This window comes from Mesocricetus auratus, unplaced genomic scaffold (genome assembly GCF_017639785.1).
Source record: "Mesocricetus auratus isolate SY011 unplaced genomic scaffold, BCM_Maur_2.0 Super-Scaffold_100015, whole genome shotgun sequence".
Taxonomy (NCBI): domain Eukaryota; kingdom Metazoa; phylum Chordata; class Mammalia; order Rodentia; family Cricetidae; genus Mesocricetus; species Mesocricetus auratus.
Window position 1 is genome coordinate 4,327,398 of NW_024429198.1, and position 21,719 is coordinate 4,349,116.

General features: G+C 39.1%; 1 protein-coding gene across 2 annotated transcripts in view; it reads right to left on the reverse strand.

Annotated features, from left to right (window-relative positions):
• Nucleotides 1-21,719, reverse strand: part of Wdr70 (WD repeat domain 70) — a 214,369-nt gene that overhangs the window by 64,957 nt on the left and 127,693 nt on the right. The window lies entirely within an intron of this gene.

The following is a 21,719-nucleotide window of genomic DNA, read 5'->3' on the forward strand; positions in this document are numbered from 1 at the left end:
AAAGATATGAAAGAGAAATTCTAAGTACAAGAAAGTACACAAGGCACCAAAGGAATGAAGGAGAAAGGGCTGAAGGTCACATTTCTCAAAGATCAGTAGTAGTAATAATAGCAGAAGTACTGGGTGATTCTAGAAACCACAGCAGTGTGCTTGTCATGAACAGAATTCTAGGAAGCAGATATATGGACAGCTATGCTAGCTCAGTAAGACATGCAATGTGAAGTATGCAGCCTACGTCTTTAGACTCCACCATCCTCTAGACCGGGAAAAGTAATCCTAAAGAAAAATGTAAAGATATTACATATATCTCAATTTGCTTCCAGTTAGCATTAACTTCTGTGCTTTACACTATCTTATATTTCTAGCTGGGATCACTGAAGAAAAAGTGACAGAGAGAAAAGTGCCAAATTTGCTTCTTTAACTTTCTCTTCTAAATGGCTAGTCAATTTGTCATTGCATAGACCACTTCTAAATTTGAAGGGACTATCTCCAGCTTACTAAGGTCATGAATAAGCACTGCTTTAAGATCAAAAGGTAAGATGGCACATAAGGCAAGTATCTGTTCAGAGTTTAAACCAAAGTGTGACCTACTTCCATAACTTTTTAGCCTAGAGGGAAAGTCTTTAGATCTAAATGTCAGCATGTCCTTTTAAAACTATTACTCTGATTATTTTTAACTCCATCATTCTCCCAATGGAAAAAAAACATACAATATAGTCTATTTACCAGGGCTAGTAGATAGCACATCAGAAAGAGTAAGATGTGTCTACAGAATTATCAGGAAAATACAGTGACAACAACTGTCAGGAATGTTCATTCTAAGTTCCAAGTGGCATTGGCAATAAAAGGAAGTTTTCATTGTAGATGTCTTTCATTTCCTTGGTTACATTTATTCCTGGGGGGGAAGAGAGAGGGAGGGAGGGAGGGAGGGAGGGAGGGAGGGAGGGACGGAGGGACGGAGGGACGGAGGGACGGAGGGAGGGACGGAGGGAGGGGTGTGTGTTTGGTATACAGGAAGTCTACTGATTTATATTCATCCTAAATATTTGTCCTTATACCCACAGATAAGTTTAATTCTCACCCCCATCAAGAAACTTCTCAGCCGGGCGGTGGTGGCGCATGCCTTTAATCCCAGCACTCAGGAGGCAGAGGCAGGCGGATCTCTGTGAGTTCGAGGCCGGGCTGGATCGACAGCCTCCAAAACAATACAGAGAAACCCTGTCTCGTAAAATCAAAAAAAAAAAAAAAAAAAAAAAACTTCTCTCTGCAAAAACTACAAAACATTACAAAAACCCATAACCTGTCAAAATACAGAGTTGTGGCTCACAATTCCAATGGATACATCTACAATATAACATCTACACCTAAGGCTCAGGGATTACTGAGGAAGAGAGGCAAACAGTAAAAAGCCAGAAGATCAAGGATGTTGCTGTGAGATTGTGTCCCCTAGGAATGTCAGAAATCTCACCAGCACATGCTAATGTTGATGGGGAAAGTCCATGAGGCCTCATCCCTATACGAAGAACTACACGCAACTAAGGAATGCTTAGAGTAGAAGTAGTAGTCTTCCCCAGGTAGAGCACACTGACTGGTTACCTAATACCAAAAGGTCAGCCCTGAAACCAAACACACAAGTAACATTATACAGACTGAGCAGGTTATACACAGGAATATATAAGCATATGCACACATAGATATAAATATAAATGCATGTAACAGCAATTAGTGAGAAAAGAGGCCAAGAATCTCAAAGAGATCAAGGAAGGGATCTGGGAGAGTTTGGAGGGAAGGGAGGGGAAGATGATGCAATTATATTATAATCTCAAAAATACAAGAAATAATTTTAAAAAATAAAGGTGAGAAAAGAGGCTATTAACCTGGAAGGGAGATGGAAGAGGAAGCACTAGGCAGAACTGGATTGAGGTAGTGGTGATAGAGGTGTTCAAAATACACTGTATAAATGCACGAAACTTTCAAAGAATCAAAATATAGTAAAAAGAAATAAACAGAATAGGTATTTTTAAAGTGTTTTGTTCTTGGTTGTTTTTACTCTTTGCTCTTTATTCTTTGGAATCCTGCCACCCAGCTCCCAAATAATCACATGGAAATTTCTTATTACTTCTAAATGCTCAGCCTTAGCTTGGCTTATTTCTAACCACCTTTTCTTAACTTATTTTATCCTGTCTAACTTTTGCCTTTGGGTTTTTACCTTTCTCTATTTCTGTATATGCTTTCTTTCTTTCTTTCTCCCTTCTCTTTCTTCCTTCCTTTCTGTCTTCCTTTCTTTCTTACTCCCTGTCTGGCTGTGTGCCTGGGTGGTTGGCCCCTAGAGTCTTGCTCTCCTTTACCTCTTTTAGCTCCTCTTTCCCTCCTCCTATTTACTCTGTCTGCATGCCAGTCCCACCTATTTCTCTGTCCTGCCTACCTTTTTGTTTTTGTTTTTGTTTTTACAAGACAGGGTTTCTCTGTATTGTTTTGGAGGCCATCGGTCCAGCCCAGCCTCGAACTCACAGAGATCCGCCTGCCTCTGCCTCCCGAGTGCTGGGATTAAAGGCGTGTGCCACCATCGCCCGGCTCCTGCCTACTTTTTATTAGACCAACCAGGTAAAGTAACACAGCTTCACAGAGTTAAACAAATGCAACATGAAATAACGCAGCACAACTTTGCATCATTAAACAAATATTCCACAGCATATATGAATGTAACACATCTTTAATATCCTTCCAACAGTTTTTAGTCTCTTCCTACCTAATAAAATGAAAATAGCTACCTTCAGTGACTCCCAACTGTTGAGAGGTGAATGTAGAATGACAGTTCTGAGTTCAAGGCCAGCCTGCCCTATACAGTTGAGTTCTGGGTCAAAAATCAAATACTTTTGTTTTTCATGATTATGTTTTTATGATCATGATAATTCTCTTCACTTATCTTCAACTTTTTCTAGAACAATTACTTATACATGGTACTTAAAAGAAATACATATGTATTCTTTAAAGCCAAAAGAACACAGCAAGGCTATTCATTAGCTTCTCCAGAGGTAATTAAAACATTCAGACAAACCCAAATGGAGTAAATCTTTACATAAAGAGCAGCAGCAGCAGCAATCACTGTGCTGAGGCTTTGAAGTCCTATCCCTAACTGCCCACTGGAAACAGACTCATACTGTGATGGAAACCCAGAGAAATAGCTCAATTTCAAACTTCGGATCATGTATTAAGACTCAGTGAGTCAGGTCTAGTTATTGTATTGTGAACAAGACTCTGGGTGGATATGAACTGTTATCCATCTCTGCAGACTCATCTAAACTTTCCTCAGAGTTTACAGTGGTGAGTTAGCAGTCCATTAAAGAAAAGCAGACTTCTCACTGGAACTGTTGGTAAAAAGTTTTAAGAATTACTCTTGAATGCTTTCCTGCCTCGTTTGTGGGCCAGGGGCTTATGTGTGCACATTCTGAGTCTCACTCCTTCACTTTCTTGGTCCTCTCAGAGAATCTCAACAAAAGAATAGGTGCCAAAAAGTCCAGTTACGCATTCCTGGAGACTACTGCGACTTCCACCAGCAGCCCACGTCCCTGCCTAAGCATTCTAGCTTTTGACCACCCTTGGGCACAAATCCGGCCTGTGGTGGACACATCATCACCCCTCGCCTACAGGCTATATAATCTTCCTGCTTTAGTTCTGGCGTGTGGCTTCTCCCACCTTGATCTCTGGGACTGGAGAACCTCCTGGGAGTTGCTTTGCTCAAATAAACCTGTTGCTCAATTTTTTCAATTCTGCTTGATCTGACTTACTTTGTTGATGGGAAAACCTATTATTAGGATACAGAAAACATATTAACACCAATAACAAAGCTGTTAAATACTTGCTTACTCTCATAGAACCAGAAAGATTTATACCTAAGAAACCCAGACCTATTTAACTTCAAAGGCATTGGCTTCAACCAATCTATGGTGCTCTGAGTCCCTGAGAACACTTGCACTTGCCAATGAATCGTTTCTGTTTCTGAAACCAATACTTAAAGAGGGGTGCATACACCTCTCCCTCCCCCCCCACACGCACACACAAAAAGGGGGTAGAGGGAGGGAAAGTGAAGTTGAGTAGCAGAGAAAAACCAACAATGTAAGTTTGGAAAGAGAAACCTGTTCTGAAACCAAAAATCATATGAGTATTTTTCAGTCAGATTCTGGGTAACAGACATGAATATGAACCCCAGCAATAAGTTAATTAAGTCACACTTACTAAACCAAGTTGGATATTGAGCTGAGGATTTTACAATACATTGAGACATTCCTTTTTCCCTTTACCTCACACAGACAAATCGCGTATTAACAGGTGTCCTACAGCTCCAATCACTCCCATAAACCCTTCATCTCTCTCTCACACACACTTACAAGGTATATCTCACGTCTCCTATATCCTTCCTCTGTCTTGAAATCCACTCAGGTCCTCATACTTGGTTTTCCTCTTACTCTCTTTTACTTAGGACTGCACTTACACAAAAGCTGGTATCCAATATGTTCCTCTTAATTTTCTCAAAATTAAGGTCTGCTTGTGTTTGTTGTTTTGGCTGGCCGGCCTGGAACTTGCTTTGTAGACTAGGCTGGCGGTGAACTCACAGAGATCAGCCTACCTCTCCCATTCAGTGCTGGAATTAAAAGCACATACCACCATTCTAAAACTAACTTCTTAGTGGCTATAACAATAAATAAAATATGAGTGCAGAGATGGCTCAGCACTTAAGAGCACTGGCTGTTCTTACAGAGGACCTGGGTTCAATTCCCAGGCCCACACAGTGGTTTACAACTATCTGTAACTCCAGTCCCAGGGCTTCCACCAGAACTGCATACATGTGGTACACAGGCATACATGTAAGCAGAACACCCAGACAAACAGCATAGAAATGAAGGAAAACAAATAATCCTAAGGCTGATGATTCTCTCTTGATTAAAACGGTCCTGTCAAAACTCACCTCGCCCCAAATGTTACCAAAGGGGGTTGAGGATAACTGTAAGTGATAAAAATAGAGACTGTATACAATCTGTCCATTGTTTTGTGACACACAGAGTTTTTGAATACTGGAAAATATTTTCCTGTTGGATAATACAGAAGCACTTCGTCTCTGCTAATGGGAAAGCTCCACAGTAGCTACCAGACAATATCACACTTGAACTCTCGCCTGCCCATAAGACAGCATCACAGTACACTGCAGTGCAGAGCACATGTTGCTTCTCTTGTGACCACAGGGTGACTGGGAGCTGAGCTCTCTACTGCCCAGATCAAGGGAGACTATCATGCTGCATAACACCTACTGCCAGCGTAGGAAAAGGTTTCCCCTTCCTCACAAGCTGTAAGCTCAGCTTCTACTGAGTGTGTACTCAGACGGAGGAAGATGCAAGAGTTCTAATTTCAACCATCTAAGTCAGGGACTGTCTGCCTAGTATTAGATGCACTTTTCTAAGAAGGTGGATACAGGAATACAATAGACCATTTGGGGCTTATATTTTGCAAAGTAAAATTATTTTTGCTTGATTTTGATTTGGGTTTTCTTTGTGTGTGTGTGGGGGGGGGTGTTTTCAAACAGGGCTTCTCTATGTAACAGTCATGGCTGTCTAAGAACTCAATTTGTAGACCAGACTGGATTCTGGCTCCCAAGGGCTGGGATTAAAGGCATGTGCCACCACTGATTGGTATAAAATTATTCTTAATTTATCAATACACATACTATTATTGTTGTTGTTGTTATCGTTAGTATTAGCATTAGCATTATTATTACCAATGGCTAGAGAGATGTCTCAATGGTTAAGAGCTCTGGCTTATCTTTTAGAGGACTGGAGTTTGATCCCTAGCACCCACATGGCTGCTCACAACCTTCTGTAATTCCAATAGATCTGACACCCTCTTCTGGAATTCAGGGTCACCACAGTGCACAGGATACAGAGACATACATGCAAGCAAAGCAGACATACATATATAATATATAATAAAATTTTTAACAAAATAAATATTACATATTTTGCTGCAGCTTTTTTTTTGCTATAACTTCAAACTAGAAGTTCAGTGAACTGTCTAGATATCCTTCCTTTGTGTAACACAATTTATGTGTGGGAAAACATTCATGCCCCATCCAAGTATCTTTAGTATCTCCATATGTTTTAACTCAGTATATGGAAAGCTTTGTTCTGCTACTAAATAGTTTATAGGCAACCCTTCCTAGGTTTAAAGATAAAAATAGCAAAATGTCATCGGGCTACTAGATCTAGTCAATGACAATTCAATTTAACTTATGGTTACTTAAACTTAGCAAAATATTTTAATTTTTGCCATTTTTATAATCTTGATTCACTATCTCAGTAATAAAATATAATATATAAATAGGGTACAAGATGAGTTAGTACCTTTAATGTGTACAGACTTGCCACTATATTTTCCTGTAGGGAAATACATATAAAATTTAGAAGTACTTTCAATTTAAGTGCTATCACTTAAAAATACAGCTAAATGGGGAAAGGCCTCTGGTAGTGGCTTCTTGCCTGAGTGCTGAATCTAGACGGCTCTCTTCTTCAACCTCTACGCCATTTCACAGAGAGTCCCTCCATACTGTACTCAATCCTGCTGTCTTGCCTGGTTCTATTTCTTTTACTCAGCTTTGTTTATTCTCTGTGGGCCAACAGATAAGAAGTGGGCTTTTTCTATGTAACCCAGATCTTCTGTCAGGCAAATAATATGATAATATGTTTCTCCTTTAAGAAGCCTCTAGGGGAGAATCCGGGTCTTCCCTGGTTGCCAGCCCTTGAAGTACAACACTAGAATGGCAGTCGACTCCTGAGACCCTAGAGACTGCATCTGAAAGTACAGGATCAGACTTGGGGGGGGGGGATGCGATCTACTCAGTCTCCTTTAGACATTGGAGTGCTAAGCTCATGGAGCTGTGTGATGACCACATACATTGAAAGCACTTATAATAATTATAATACTACAGTGTTGACTGCTATAATTATCACTACTATTTCCAGTATTGTTATTATTAATGTTGAGGTGAGTAATATTGAAAGGTGAGAGTTCTCCAGCCAAGCTCTGCATGTTACATTAAAACAACGACAACTACTTTTTTAAAAAAGATTTACTTATTTTTAATTTTTATGTGCATGAGTGTTTTGTCTGCATGAATGTAAATATATATATATTGCCAGAAGAGGGAGCTGAATCCTCTAGAACTGGGTTTGTGAATGACTATGAAGTCCCCACATGGGTGCTGAGAACCACCCAGTTCCTCTGCAAGCACAGCAAGTGCTCTTAACTGCTGAGGCGTCACCAACACCACCACCACCACCAATTTTGGGGACTACCTGTCTTGCTGCAGTTCAATTACAAAGTAACAAGATTATGAATGTGTGCTGAATAAATGAATGGACACTTAGTGACCTTCAACTAAGTACCAGGCATTGTCCTAGACTCTTTCACAAAGGTTATCTTATTTGACCCTTATTATGAGGTACACATGAAGGTTATTGTTTTTATATGATAAACTGAGATTTTTATCAAGTCACAGCTATTTTAGGAGGGCATAACAGCACAAAAAGATGTTATATTGGGTTAGTTCAGATCGTTCATGATAATAGTTAAAAGGTCTACAGATTATAGACAATTTAAGCCAGTAAACTTTAGGAATACAATCCACTTGTCTACCAGTTATTACTAGTTTTATTTTAAGTTTTAAACCATGAAAATGTGATCATTACCACAAAGCTTTATATTATTTGAGAGTAGTACCTGTGTATTTTCTTCAAAACTCTCAAAGCATCTAGTTTACTGGGGGATAAGAGGAGGAGAGAAAAAGGTATGCGGGAGCTGGGAGGTTGAGTCGAGGTTAAGAATAGAGGAGAGAAGGATGAGAGACACCATGATAGATGGAGTCATTATAGGTTTGAGGAGAGAGCTGACACTAGTGAGATCTCCAGAGATCTACAAGGATAACACCAACTGGCAAACTAAACAATAGCGGAAAGACTACATTAATAGCCCCTCCCTGATGATAAGGTTGATGACTACCTTATATGCCATCCTAAAATCTTCATCCAGTGACTGATGGAAGCAGAGACAGATATCCACAGCTAGACACTGAACTGAACTCCTGGAACCCAGTGACAGAGATGGAGGAGTGATGAGCAAAGGCATCAGGACCATGCTGGTGAAACCCACAGAGACAGCTGACCACACAAGGGGGAGCTCTTGAACCCCAGACTAATGACTGAGAGGCCAACAGGGGACTGATCCAGACTCCATGAATGTAGTGTCAGTGAGGAGGCTCAGAGATCGCTGGGGCCTTGGGTAGTAGTGTTTACCATGATGTACGAATGAACTTTGGGAGCCCATTCCACATGGAAGGATGCTCTCTCAGCCTGTACACAATGGAAGGGGTCTAGATCCTGCCCTGGATGAAATGACAGTCTCTGAAGATCCCCCCCAAGGAGGGTCTCACCCTCCCTGGAGAATGATGTGGGGATTAGGTCAGGGGCTGGGGGAAGGTCAAGGGAGGAGGGGTGGGAGAGGGAGCTGGGACTGACATGTGAAGCATGCATGCATATTTCTAAGACATAAATTTTTGGGGGGATGGCACGGGAGGAGGGGAGGGAATGGGAGTGGGACCTGGAACTGACTTGTGAAGCAACCTCGTTTCTTATCTAAATTTAAACTGGAAAAAAAAAAAGAAAGTTATTTGAATGCATGTTAAACATTAATGTAATTTTTGAAAGGTTATATCTGATTTTTTTTTACCAAAATAAATCTGGAGGAAAAAAAAAGGAAAAAATACAATCTATAACTACCCTGCTGGCTTGGATAAGAGAATAATTTATTATAATAAAATATTCAGCCTGTAAAAAAAAGAAAAACAAACACTGTACTAAGTAAAATACACTCTGACTTCAGAGATTCAGTTATACAAGACTCTTGGGTTAGTAGACATTCCCTTTAATAATCAAGTGAAAAAGATGACTAGAGCTACACCAAAATATATTTAGATAGAAAAAGAATACCATTAAATGCAAATGAACTTGATGATAAGAAATTTGTTTGTAAAATTCTCTTTAATTAATCTGAATAACCAGAAAGTCTTGATTTAGTGAGAGTTTGTCTTTTTATTTGGGTGAGGGGACATTAAAACAGAGTCTCATGAAGCCCAGGCTGGCCCTGAACTCACTATGTAGCTGAGCTGGCCTTGAAATGCTGATCCTGCTATTTCCATCTCAGGTGTGCTGGAAGTGCCCGTGTACTCCATGTCCCACTGTTGTTCTCTTTAATACTCCATAATATGTGCTAGCATCCTCCTTTTTACTAGCATATATTAATTGCAAAAAAATAAGTGGGTATTGCTGATACTTCCATGTACCTATATCATGTGCTAAGTATCCTTTACCAGAAAAATCTCTGATTCAGACCTTGGTGTCCAGCAGTAACCAGTTGGTATTTGCAATTGCTTTATTCTTGATACACTTTAAAAACAGTTGCGTTTTATTTTCCATTTGTGGTTGTGTTACTATGCTTTCTTTAAGAATAGGGGGACAGGGAATGATTACGTGATAGCGATGGAATGCTTTATGGCTTGATAAAACAATTTTGAAGCTAGAGGGAGCTGATGGCTGCTCAGCACTTACGTACCTGTCACTGATTTTTCTAGCATTTAGGATTTTTTAATTAATTCTAACAGTGAAGTAAACAAACGTGGTACACAGATAATCCAACAGTTACGAAAAGTGCAGCAGACAAATGAGAGCTTCAGGACATAGACTTCCTTAAGGAAGCTGAGCCACAACGATACGATGAGATTTCTGAGGCTGTGTGAAGCTTGTGGATCAGAATTCTGAAAGTTAAAGGAGGAGCTTTACAAGACACCATTACCTAGCACATTCTAACCACGGGTGATTCCTGATGTCACAGCAGAAGTTGTCCCAGACTTAGACAAAAATTCCAGGGCAGACAACTTACCTTTTGTATTTACCTACCTCTCAGTCTGAATACCTGTACTGCTCTTAGTCTCTTGCAGTGATTAAGTGTCTTATTATACTCGTGCTGGTCTATTTTCTTCCATGAACAAACTATTTCTTATATCTAATTGCTCTGTATAACTTCATATTTTCCAAGTGCATTCAGCGGCACTTTAAAGGCTGCTAGAAAAATCAAGTATTTGGGCATACTATGCTACCAAGGTGTTTTACAAACTCTGGTTCTAACTCAAGGGGTCATAAAAATCAATGTAACAGGCTATAATCAGCATTTTAAGAAACAAAACAGTGTATAATAAAAAATACTATAATGTGCCGGGCAGTGGTGGTTCAGGCCTTTAATCCCAGCACTTGGGAGGCAGATGCAGGTGGATCTCTGTGAGTTTGAGGCCAACCTGGTTTACAGAGCTAGTTCTAGAACAGCCAGGGATATACAGAGAAACCCTGTCTCAAAAGATGAATGAATGAATGAATGAATGAATGAATGAATGAATGAATGAAGCAAGCTGTAATATACTACATATTGTAAAATTAGAAAGGGTTATAGTAAATTTCTTTTTCCAAGTATGTTTCTATTTGTTTTCTTGGAGATGAGGACTGAACCCAGGACCTTGTAGCTGCTTATACTCTAGCACTGAGCTACACTCCCAGCTTCATTTTTTCCAATTTAATATATCTCTGTTTGTGCAAAGGCATGTCTGTATTTGGTCATAATATAAAATGTAATTTGGGGTAGTTAAAAATATACAGCTTTACACAGCATTGCTTTCTCTTTACTATGCCTTCAGACGGCTCACATCTAAGAACTGCTTTCAGAACAAGAGAGTCTTTCTGTGTTGAATCCTTAACTACTAGCTCTGTGTCCACCAGTAAAGCCTCAGTGCTTTCTATCCATGGTAAACACTGGTGGTCAAAAGTAAAGTGACAGCTATCTATAACGAAACCTGGGCAATCAATTTAAAAACAGGTCTAAAAAAGGTTCCTCCCTACTTCATAACCTGGAAACACACACACACACACACACACACACACACACACACACACACACACACACACACACTCAGATAAAGAACCAAACTCATAAATATTTAAAGCATTTTGAAGTATTAAGGTTCAACAGAATCTTGCTATGCCCTTTAATTTAACTCTACCAGACAAAAAAATTTCTTAGATGTTGCAAGAAATGTGGTCAATTACTAGGTCCTGAGTAATACCAGAAAGAAAAGACAAGAAAACAGAGAGGACTCCAGAGCACTGAGATAGTTGACTTATCACTGGTTGCATTACTCCTCCAGTTGCAATGAATCAAAGAGTAGGTTAAAAACCAATGCACGCAGACTAGAGGACTGCTTCACATTTTTGGCTCAGGCTCTGCTTTCTGTATATAAAAGCCCTACTAGTGGCTCTATTAAATGAACATTTAACATTTACTATTTTGTTTATAATGCTTAAAACAGTAATGTTTGGCCTTGCCGGCTTACAAAATAAATCATAGAAGTCCTGAAGCTGAGAAACATGGCTCGGGAAATATCTCTACTAGAGAGAGGCCTCCCTTATATAGGCCTTCTAGAGACTATGCCCATCAGCAGAGTGTGGCCATGGCAAAGGACATTAACATGTCTAGCCCTAGCTAGATATCTGAAAAGGGCTTTACTTGTGCTTCAAAAATGCCAAAAATATTTTATTTAGGTTAGTTTTTAGTTCAATGCACATTATCCTCTATTACCAATTGAAATAATAATCAAAATTAGCTAAGACAGCACAAAATCAAGGCAAGCGTCCTCCCTTTATTGTAAGCCAAATTCTCAACTCCAGAGTCTATTTACTACTAGAATACTAAGTTATAAGACAGGGGACAATAAAAGTGATTCACATAATCATTTTCCAAATTAAGGCCTCTATTTTATTTTTTTAAGTCATGACTTATGGCTGACCCACGGTGGTATATACTAGGCAACTGCAGCACTTGAGAGGAAAAGGCAACAAAGCGATTAAGGTTACAGCCAGTCTGGGTTATATAGTTCGTTCCCAGCTAGCCTGGAATATAGGAAACCCTATCTCAAGCAACAACAACAAAAGCATATTTTAAAATGTGCCTTATGCTGAACACTCACGTATTAAGTATCATCAAAATCCAAGTATCTAGCACTACCATTTTCATCCAGGAAACTGCCCAGGTATCTAAAATGCCTCCTAGTCTCCCTGCTCCAACCTCTTCATGGCTGCTCCACTCGGAATGGTCAGAATCATTCCTTTTAAAATATAACCTGGATCCTGTTATTCTTCTCTTCAATTCCCCCCAAACTCCCTATGCCCCTTAGAATTTCTCACCCCAACCTGTGCCCACCCCCTGTTCACACCTCTCCTAGAATGAAGCTAGTTTAGCGGATGGACACTAACAGACAAAAGTTTGTGACTGTGGGAAGAATAACAGACAGGCCTTGGTGGTCTTATCCTTTCCTTTCTTGGACACAAGTTGCCCCAAGGGAGTGATTTTTCTGTTCCTGCACTATCTCCCTTCAGCAGATCTGGCTGAAGTCCCTGTGGACTCCTGTCCCATTGCAGGAGTTAGTCTGTAAGAATTTCTGGCTTTTCCTCTACTCTATCCTTAATAATGGTAAATTCTGGCCTTCATCCATCATGCTTGAATAATGAGTCTTATTTTCCCATCTGTTTAGACCCTAAGCAATGAAGACTACTAATTACACAGGCAACAACAAGCCCTAAAACCTCAGAGCACATACACAAAAGGCACACCCACCTTGTGTATGACTACACAGGATGATCTAAAAATTCCTGTCTCTTCGTAGTGTGTTTAGAGCTGACTCATTTTCTTTATAAACTTTTCTACTTTCAATGAATACTTATTCAAATAAATATGAGTTATTTTTACAATCAGAAAACAATTAACCAAAATCAACTCTCTTTGATGGCCATTAAATAGAGCAAAGCTGGGGATGTGTTTCCAGAGGAAATCATGAGCTATGTCTTGGATGTGCAGTCTAATGAAATTGAAGACAGGGCTATGAAATCACCATCTCTAATTATGATTACACACGATATGGATGAGAATTCAAGGCCAGCCTGGGCTAAATAGTGAGATATTCAATTTAGAGACAAGTTATGGAGGCATATACCTATAATCCTAGTACTCAAGAATATGAGTTAGGGAAGTACTGTGAGTTCAGTGCCACCCTGTAAGTTCAAAGCTAGCTCAAGGTTAGCTTGTTACACAGCAAGATCCCATCTCAAGAAACGGAGTTGGGGGAGATATTTCATCTTGTCTGAATAAGTCTCTTTGTCTGAATTCAAGTCAGTAAACCATGACAAAACAATCTCATAGTTCTTTTGAGTCAATTATTTTCAGCACATTTCCATCAGAATTATTCCCTTTTGAGCCATAAAGTGATATCCTAGGGTCAGAGTTTCTGGCTCTACAACTCACTAGCTATGTAATCCTGGGCAAGTCATTTAATTTTTCTCTTTTCTATTTTAATTTCCTCATCTACAGCATTACCTAACAATAGTGCCTACTTCACAGTATTGTCCTACAGGATAAATTGTATACACACATGTGTGGTGTGCATGAGAGTGGATGAAACACTTGGAACATTACCTGGCACAAAGTAAATGTTTAATAAAGAGTATGTATTGTTAATATCATATGCTTTGGAAGACAGAGGGCTGAAAATACTGTTAGTGCAAATAAACATCACCACACACTAAAGGTTAAATCAATCTATAGCACACTCATTTGATTACCTCACCCCAGGCTTTGCTCACCTAGCTAGAACACGAAATACAAGAGTATGAAACCTGAAAATGGTCCAGTAATCTCCTGGGCTCACATTTAAAAACAAAAACAGCAATAAAAAAAAACTTCCATCTTTTTAATGAGTGAAAAGTGCTTTGCTGTAGTTTGGCCCCTGGTGATGATGAACTTATTACTCAAACTGCAGATATACCCAGTTGGTGAAATGAAATGGGCTCAAGCTGTTGGATAGGGAAAGAACAATTCAATTAGTGAAACAGTGCAGTGATCCGGTTGGTGTCTGCCTTACTCTTCCGCCTGTCTTCCTCAGGCTAAGCAAGCTGCAGACTAGTTGGTTGGCCTCTATCAGTTTGCTAAGCGTCGCCCTTCTATGCGACCTTTGCACTTATTACTCCTGCTGCCTGTGGGCCTTTGCACCAGTTATTGCCCATGATATGTTGGTTCATCCTAGGAATACCATTTCAAATAACCCCAATACAATGTAATGACAGTAGAGATTAAGAATGGTTCTAGAACCAAACTACCTGCTAGAGTCATGCCTGTACTCTCTCCTGTGCCCATGTCTCCAACTGGTTTACCTGGGTTTTTTCTTCATGACAATCATAACTGTGTAATTGTTTCATTACCTGTTTATCTGTATGTGTATGTGAAGTCAAAAGGCAAGTTTTACTTAGGTTTTCTGTTGCTGTGATGAAGCACTATGACCCAAACAATGTGGGAAGGAGAGGTTTATTTGGCTTACTCTTCCACATCACTGCTCATTATTGAAGGAAGTCAGGACAGGAATCTGGAGGCAGGAGCTGATGCAGAGGCCATGGAGAGGTGTTGCTTACTGCCTTGCTCCACATGGCTTGCTCAGCCTTCTTTCTTGTAGAACCCAGGACCACCAGTACAAGAATAGCACCATACATAATGGGCTGGGCCCTCCTCCATCAATCACTAACTAAGCAAATGCCCTACAGGCTTGTCTACAGCCAGATCATATGGAGGCAATTTTCTCAATTGAGGGTCCTCGTCTCAGATGACTTTATCTTGTGTTGACATAAAACTACTCAGCACAGACAACTTACATAAGATGGCTTTCTTCTTTTACCATGTGGGGTTCAGTGGTCAACCTAGATATTCAGACTTAGCAGCAAGAGCCTTTACCTGCTGAGCCATCTCACTGGCCCTATTTATTTATTTTTTTCATTAAGTGCTTAGTCATTTCATCTCCCACTAAGCTTCATAAAGTTGGGATGTTTGTGCCTTAGTTGCTGTTTCTCTATGCCTTAGATCATTTATTAAGAAACTGAATGAGTAAATAAAAACTATTAGAGCTCCATTCGTTTTATATGCAATTGATTTGATTTTCAGTTGCTTTATTAGTCTTCTTAAATTACTTACTCACACTTTATGATGTGCCTGTACTCTCTCCTGTCCCCATGTCCCCATTTAATTTGCCTGGAAGAGGGATAAAACTATAAACAATCAAAGCCTGATCCAAGTAACATAGTTCCTTCAGACAGGTTCACCTGTCAAAGGTTCCACTGACAGCACCACTAACCAAGGAGAAAGAATTCAAATACAGGAGCCTGTGGAGAATCTTTCTAATCCAAACTATCAAGTTTGAATTAGAACATTCATGACCAAATGGTCTAGAACTGGCTTCAGTTATGATAATTACTATCAGTGATATTGAGTAGGCAACCCACTTTCTTTGTGTCTAAGTTTCCTCATAATAATAGCATTTATATGTTAGGACAGCTATGAGGACTAAGTGAAATGTTACATATAAAGCAATTATATTAAATTATTAAAATATCACCTACGCAGTGACAGTACTCCATAAAAGCAATAATAACAACAATCAACTACAACAGAAGAGAAGGAATGACAGCCCATATAAAAATTTGCAGCTTATTTCCCTTTTATCTAGACTAGGGGGTCTTTCTAAAATCTTATGCAAATCTTTATAATTTTTATTTAATATTTCAAAACTCAGAATTGAAGTAATTTGGGACAGTTTACACAGCTGTTTTGTGGTGTCACAGGTTAGACCTGGTACTCTACTTATCCACCCTGAGCTACCAAGCCCTGATTATCTGTGTTTGTAATTAGAGATGTGCTCTTTATGAAAATCAGTCATTGAAATATTTATGGCATGAAGGTGTGATCCCTACCTAGTTGGGTTATGAGTTTTGTAACTGATAATGTATTCAAAGCACCCAGACAGGGCATTCACAGAGCACCATCTTAGTAACTACTGGTCTACCTCCTTTTCCCCTTTAGTTGCTAAAATGCTTAAGAGTTTTTGTAGAATGGCAAAGTTTGATTTCGGGATACTATGTAGCTTAGGAACTCAGTACTGCCTAGTGGCAAATAATACGTTTTGCTTGCAGTCTTGGGTGTCATTTACAAATATGCTATACAGCCATGCACTGCATTTTACTTTTCATATTCTTCTAGGTCCTCACTATCAAGTCTAAGAAGAGACAAACACCTACATTTGAGTTCTAACATTGCTCTTTGAACTTTTCAGAGGTAGGTAGGTGATTTTCCCTCTCTAAGTAAGATACCAGAAACTTTTTTCCAAGTTATTTGGTATTTAAATTGTTAAAATATTGTTTTCCTCCATAAGTTACTACCATCCTTCCCACTTAAAGTCAGCATTGTAATGCTCTAACTTGACTCTCTACAATGGGTAAAGGTTGTGAATTATTATTAAGTGATCAGTCTTTGTGGAAAGTAAGAAGACACCTGGCAGAGGACATGGGACAGGAGACAGGGCTGTAAGTGAGCCTTAGCCTCTGGAGGTTCTGCTTAATGACCTTTGTGATACTACCACTATTAGAAAGATGAAGTTGCATTCATAGACTATAGAGTAATTATCTACAAAAAGGTCCTCCATACATTATGTCTGAGGTTGACACAAAGTGGTATGTCACAGAAATTTTAAAAACAAACCCAAAAGCAATTATTTTAGTTGAAATAATCTCAAAGATAAATTTTTAATGAATTCCCCACACATCTTCACATTTGTAGATAGTAGAAAATGATTAATAACTGTGTAAAAATATTTTCCAAGTCAAAGTTATACGACTCTTGAAAACTACACAATCCAGGACAGATTTATCACAAAGCAAGTCTAGGAATGAGCACACAATATGGCAAAATATCACAAATTTCCAAAATCTTTAATTTTTAACTTGTTAACACTGCATTTGAAGGAAAGTTGGGTTACTGCGTTGAGTATAATGAGAAAGGTGAAGAAAAGAGAACCTCCATATTTTTTCTTCTTCATAGTCAATCATAGTATACACACATAAAATACATAAACCCATACAAAATGAAATGATGTTATTTTCAGGGACTGTGACAGCTTCAGAAGATGTCAAATACAAGAAAAATGTGGCTGAGGAAATAGTTCAACTGGTAATCTGGTAATGTGCTTGCCGTGCAAACAGGGAGCCTGAACTCAATGCTCTGCACCCATAAAGAAAGCTTGGAATGGTAGTGTGAGCCTGTAATCAGAGTGTTGGAGAGGCAGAGCCAAGGAGATGCAAAGGGCTCTCTGTTCAGCAAGCCTAGGGACAAACTCTGTCTCAAAAACCAAAGTTGGTAGCCCCAGAGGAACAACACCTAAGGCTGACTTCTGACCTCCACACATACACATGAACTCCCACACCCAATACACACTACAAGAAAAGTTACAGAAAGAAGTTAGGAGGGGAGAGGAGGACATGGGGGAGCAGGAAGCTTGAGTTGGGGAGAAGAATAGAGGAGAGCAGGATGAGAGATATCATAATAGAGGGAGCCATTATAGGTTTGAAGAGAGATCTGGCACTAGTGAGATGTCCAGAGACCTACAAGGATGACACCAACTGACAACCTAATCAATAGTGGAGAGACTACCTTAAATGCCCTTCCCCGATAATGTGACTGCCAACTACCCTGTATGCCATTCTAGAGCCTTCATCCAGCGGCTGATGGAAGCAGAGGCAGACACCCACCGCTAAACACTGAACTTTACTCCTGGAAACCAGTTGCAGAGAGGGAGGAATGATGAGCAAAGGAGTCAAGACTAAGCGGGTGAAACCCACAGAAACAGCTGACCTGAACAAGGAGAGCTCATTGACCTCAGACTGATATCTGAAAGGCCAGCTTGGGACTGATCCAGACCCCCTGAAGGTGGGTGTCAGTGAGGAGACCTCTGCATTCATTGGGGCCTCAAGCAACAGATCAGTATTTATCCCTAGCATCCAAATGGACTTTGGGAACCTATTCTATGTGGAGGGATGCTGTCTCTGCCTGGACACATGGGGGAGGGCCTAGGACCTGCCCTGGATGATATGACAGACTTTGGAGATACCCTATGAAGGGCCTCACCCTCCCTGGAGAGTCAAGTGGGGATTGGGCAGGGAGTTGAAAGGGTTGTAGGGGATGGGGGAGGGGGACAGAGAGGGAGCTGGGGTTGACAAGTAAAGCAAGCTTGCTTCTAATTTAAATTTAAAAAAAGAAGTTAGTAAATGGGAGAATTTGGTACTTGAGGTGAGAAAAAGGATCACAAATGATGAGTTACGGAACTAAAGATCATGTTACACAAAATAGAGACATATGCTGCCTGTTTTCTCTCATGCCGAATCTAGATTTACTTTTTTAAAAAATGAAAGAAGAAGGGGTCTATTTGGAAAGAGGCAAGGCAAGAGAAGTGAACACAGCAATGCACATGGCAAACATGAAAATCTCATAATGAAGCTCAGTGTTTTTACAATGAATATCCGCAAATGCCGGTACCTTTTAAAAGATACATTATGAAAATTTAACAGAAAATAACACTAAAACGAAAATTTTAAATCCTGAGAACTATTTTAACATAAGGTGGGAGATAGTGCTCACGAGTCTTCAACCAACTTGAAAGCCCCCAGAGAACCACTAGTGCCACAGCATCCGCAAAATATCCTGTTTATTTCAGTTTATTCTCTGTGGTAACTTTTTTATCAGTTACTTTGCCTGAGACTCTAAAAGAGATTATTCAACACTGTTTTGAGACTCTCAAAAAAGCCTGTCAGTGTGGTTTTTACATAGTGGCTTTGGTCTGCTGGTTTGATAACGTCAGAACTCTTACTCTGTAATATCAATCTCTATTTTATCCAAAATAAATGCCTCCCTTAAGGCCCTGGGTTCGTCCACTCTGGTCTCTGCCTTCCCCAGTTCTGTGTTTTATGTATGCAAGATAACACTGGCTTGGAGATCATCTCACAGATAACCCTCATTAGATTTCTTTCATCTTATTCTCGGGGAGGTAACAGAGTCACAAGAATATCAATTAAAACGCTCCTCAAGCAGACAGATAGGCAGATAGCTAAAGTGAACAACAGAGAACACATAGAGGTAACCTACAAACACCACGACAGTGGACAAGGAGTACAGAGCAGAGGTAGCAAGCCCAGTAAGAAAACAAATTCTCTGAAAAGTATCAACTTCATGTATGTCCTATTATGTAATTCTTTTAAATATATTAGCATATATTAATTGTAAGTAATAACAGACCATCATGTGATTTTCATGCAGGCATATAATGTATTTCTTATCATAGCTACCCCATTACCAATTTGTCTCCCACTCCTGCTGAACGGTGTGGCTGATGGCTAGCCTACTGGCTAGCGTAGATCTAGAGTGGAGGTTCTCAACCTGTATGAGTCATGACCACTTTGAGGGCCGAACAATGCTTTCACGGGGTCATATATCAGATATCCTGCATATCAGAAATTTACATTATGATTCATAACAGTAGTAATATTACAGTAATGAAGTATTAATGAAAAAATTTATCGTTGGGGTCACTATAAAATGAGGAACCGTGTTAAAGGTTCGTAGCGCTAGGAAGGTTGAGAACACTGCTCTATAGTAAAGAGAGATCCTCAGGACACAAGGGTCTGTCACTAACAGAGATAATACATTTGTTAGGATGTGCTTTGTTCAATGTGCGTCAAAGCAGATTAAATGAGAGCTCCAGGATTAAATGTGACAACTATGACAGTTTCACCTACTCATCACAAACTGCCATCACACTACCTTTGGCCCTGTGTAAAAATCTGGTGCTGTTAGGTTTTCTCCCTTCAGCTCTCATGTTCCTGTGATATATATCACAGAATATATATAATTGCTCAGAATTATTTTAAAAACTGTTAAATCAAGGAGTATTTCCTGATAGTTTTTTCTTCTCAATTGTGTTTTTCCAGTTTACACTAATATGCTAGTATAAAAATGAGTAAAATATTACAAATAGGATACAGTATAGTAAACTATATGCTCACATGTTATTAAATTCCAGCAAAACAGAATTAAAGGCTGGGATCAGCAGGATGTCTTAAGCCATAATTCCTTAGTAGATGGCTCAGAAACCTGACACTCACACCTCGTTTTGCTTCCCACAAAATTGGAAATAACAGACTGCCACTGTTTCAAGACATGCATGATTGATCTTCAAAACCTATACTCAACTTTATTTTAAACAAATAATAGCAAATAGAGGTCCTAAGAGAATGGCACATATGTATACAACATTTTGAAAACACTACTCTTAAAGCTACACAAGAAAACTATGTGTTTTAGAATTTCTATGTTTAAGTTAGCAGTACCCAGAGACGATGAAAGCCAGTTACTAAAAGATTTACTGCTTAGTTAAAATTCAGTTTACAATTCAAAGGCATTTTAAAGTCTCTGTGCTGTTATGAAGCTTTATGGAGTTTACAGTGGAGATGAAAACAGAAATAAAAAGATCTGACAAACAGAAAATGCCAAAGATACTTCCAGCATTATCAGTATGAATTTCCCCCCACCATTACGTTGTACCTCATTTCAACACAACTGACTTAGCTCCCTGAAAAGACAAGTGTGCTCCCTAGGGTCCTGAACAAAATGTAAATGTTTTAAAATATAGACGTTTGAGGAACAAAGCTGAACCAATTATTTTTATTTTATGTATATTTTATGTACATGGATGCTTTGTCTGCATGTGTTTCTGTACCATGTGTCTGGTGCCCTGAGGCCAGAAGAGGGCACTGGATTCCCTAAAACTGAAGTGACAGACAGTTGTGAGGCATGTATGGGTACTAAGAATTGAACCTGGGTCCTCTAGAGAGCAGCCAGTGTTCTGCACTGCTGAGTCCTCTCTGCAGTCTCCTATAATGCCCATTTTTTTTAATCCAATGTAAACTCCACAAGGGCAGGAATTTTTGATCAGTACTCTTAAAACCTAGACTACTGTCTGGCATATAGTATATAGTCAATAAATATTAATGAATAATTTGAGCACCTTTCACTCAAATAAAGACCCAAAATGTACTATAACATTTGTAGGAGCTAGTCAGATGCTCTAAGGGTAAAGTACACTTGCCTACAATCCTAAAAGTGACTTGTGTTTGATTGCTGGGACCAATAGTGAAAGGAGAAAACAGATTGCAGCAAGCTATATGCACAGGCATACCCCACCCATAACACACCACTTAATAGTTTAACACTGGTAACTCATTTACCTATCAAATATTTTCCTTTTACCTCCTACACTAACACAAAAGCCTTTTAAAGATCATAGGTAATTTATAGAATGAGTCAAGAGATTTCATTTTTATTATTTCTGTCGATTGCATGATCCATTTCAGTTCAAAAATTTATCCTATTAGCTAAAACTACAGAAAGAAAACATGAACCCATTAAAAATAGTCTGATATAGGAAGGATATTAAAATAAAACATTATTTAAATATTATAGAAATTATCACAAAACAAATAAAATAACTTTAGATTTTTCATGGTTTTCTTATATCCTCTAAAAAATCTTTTCTAGTTCTCTGTTCAGTATTGTTTTGTATTATTGCTAAACCCTTCTTCCCAAAGAATTGAGATTTTATATAGTAAGCTGTACTATACCTTTTAAATTTTATATCAAAAGAGTAAATTTATTTT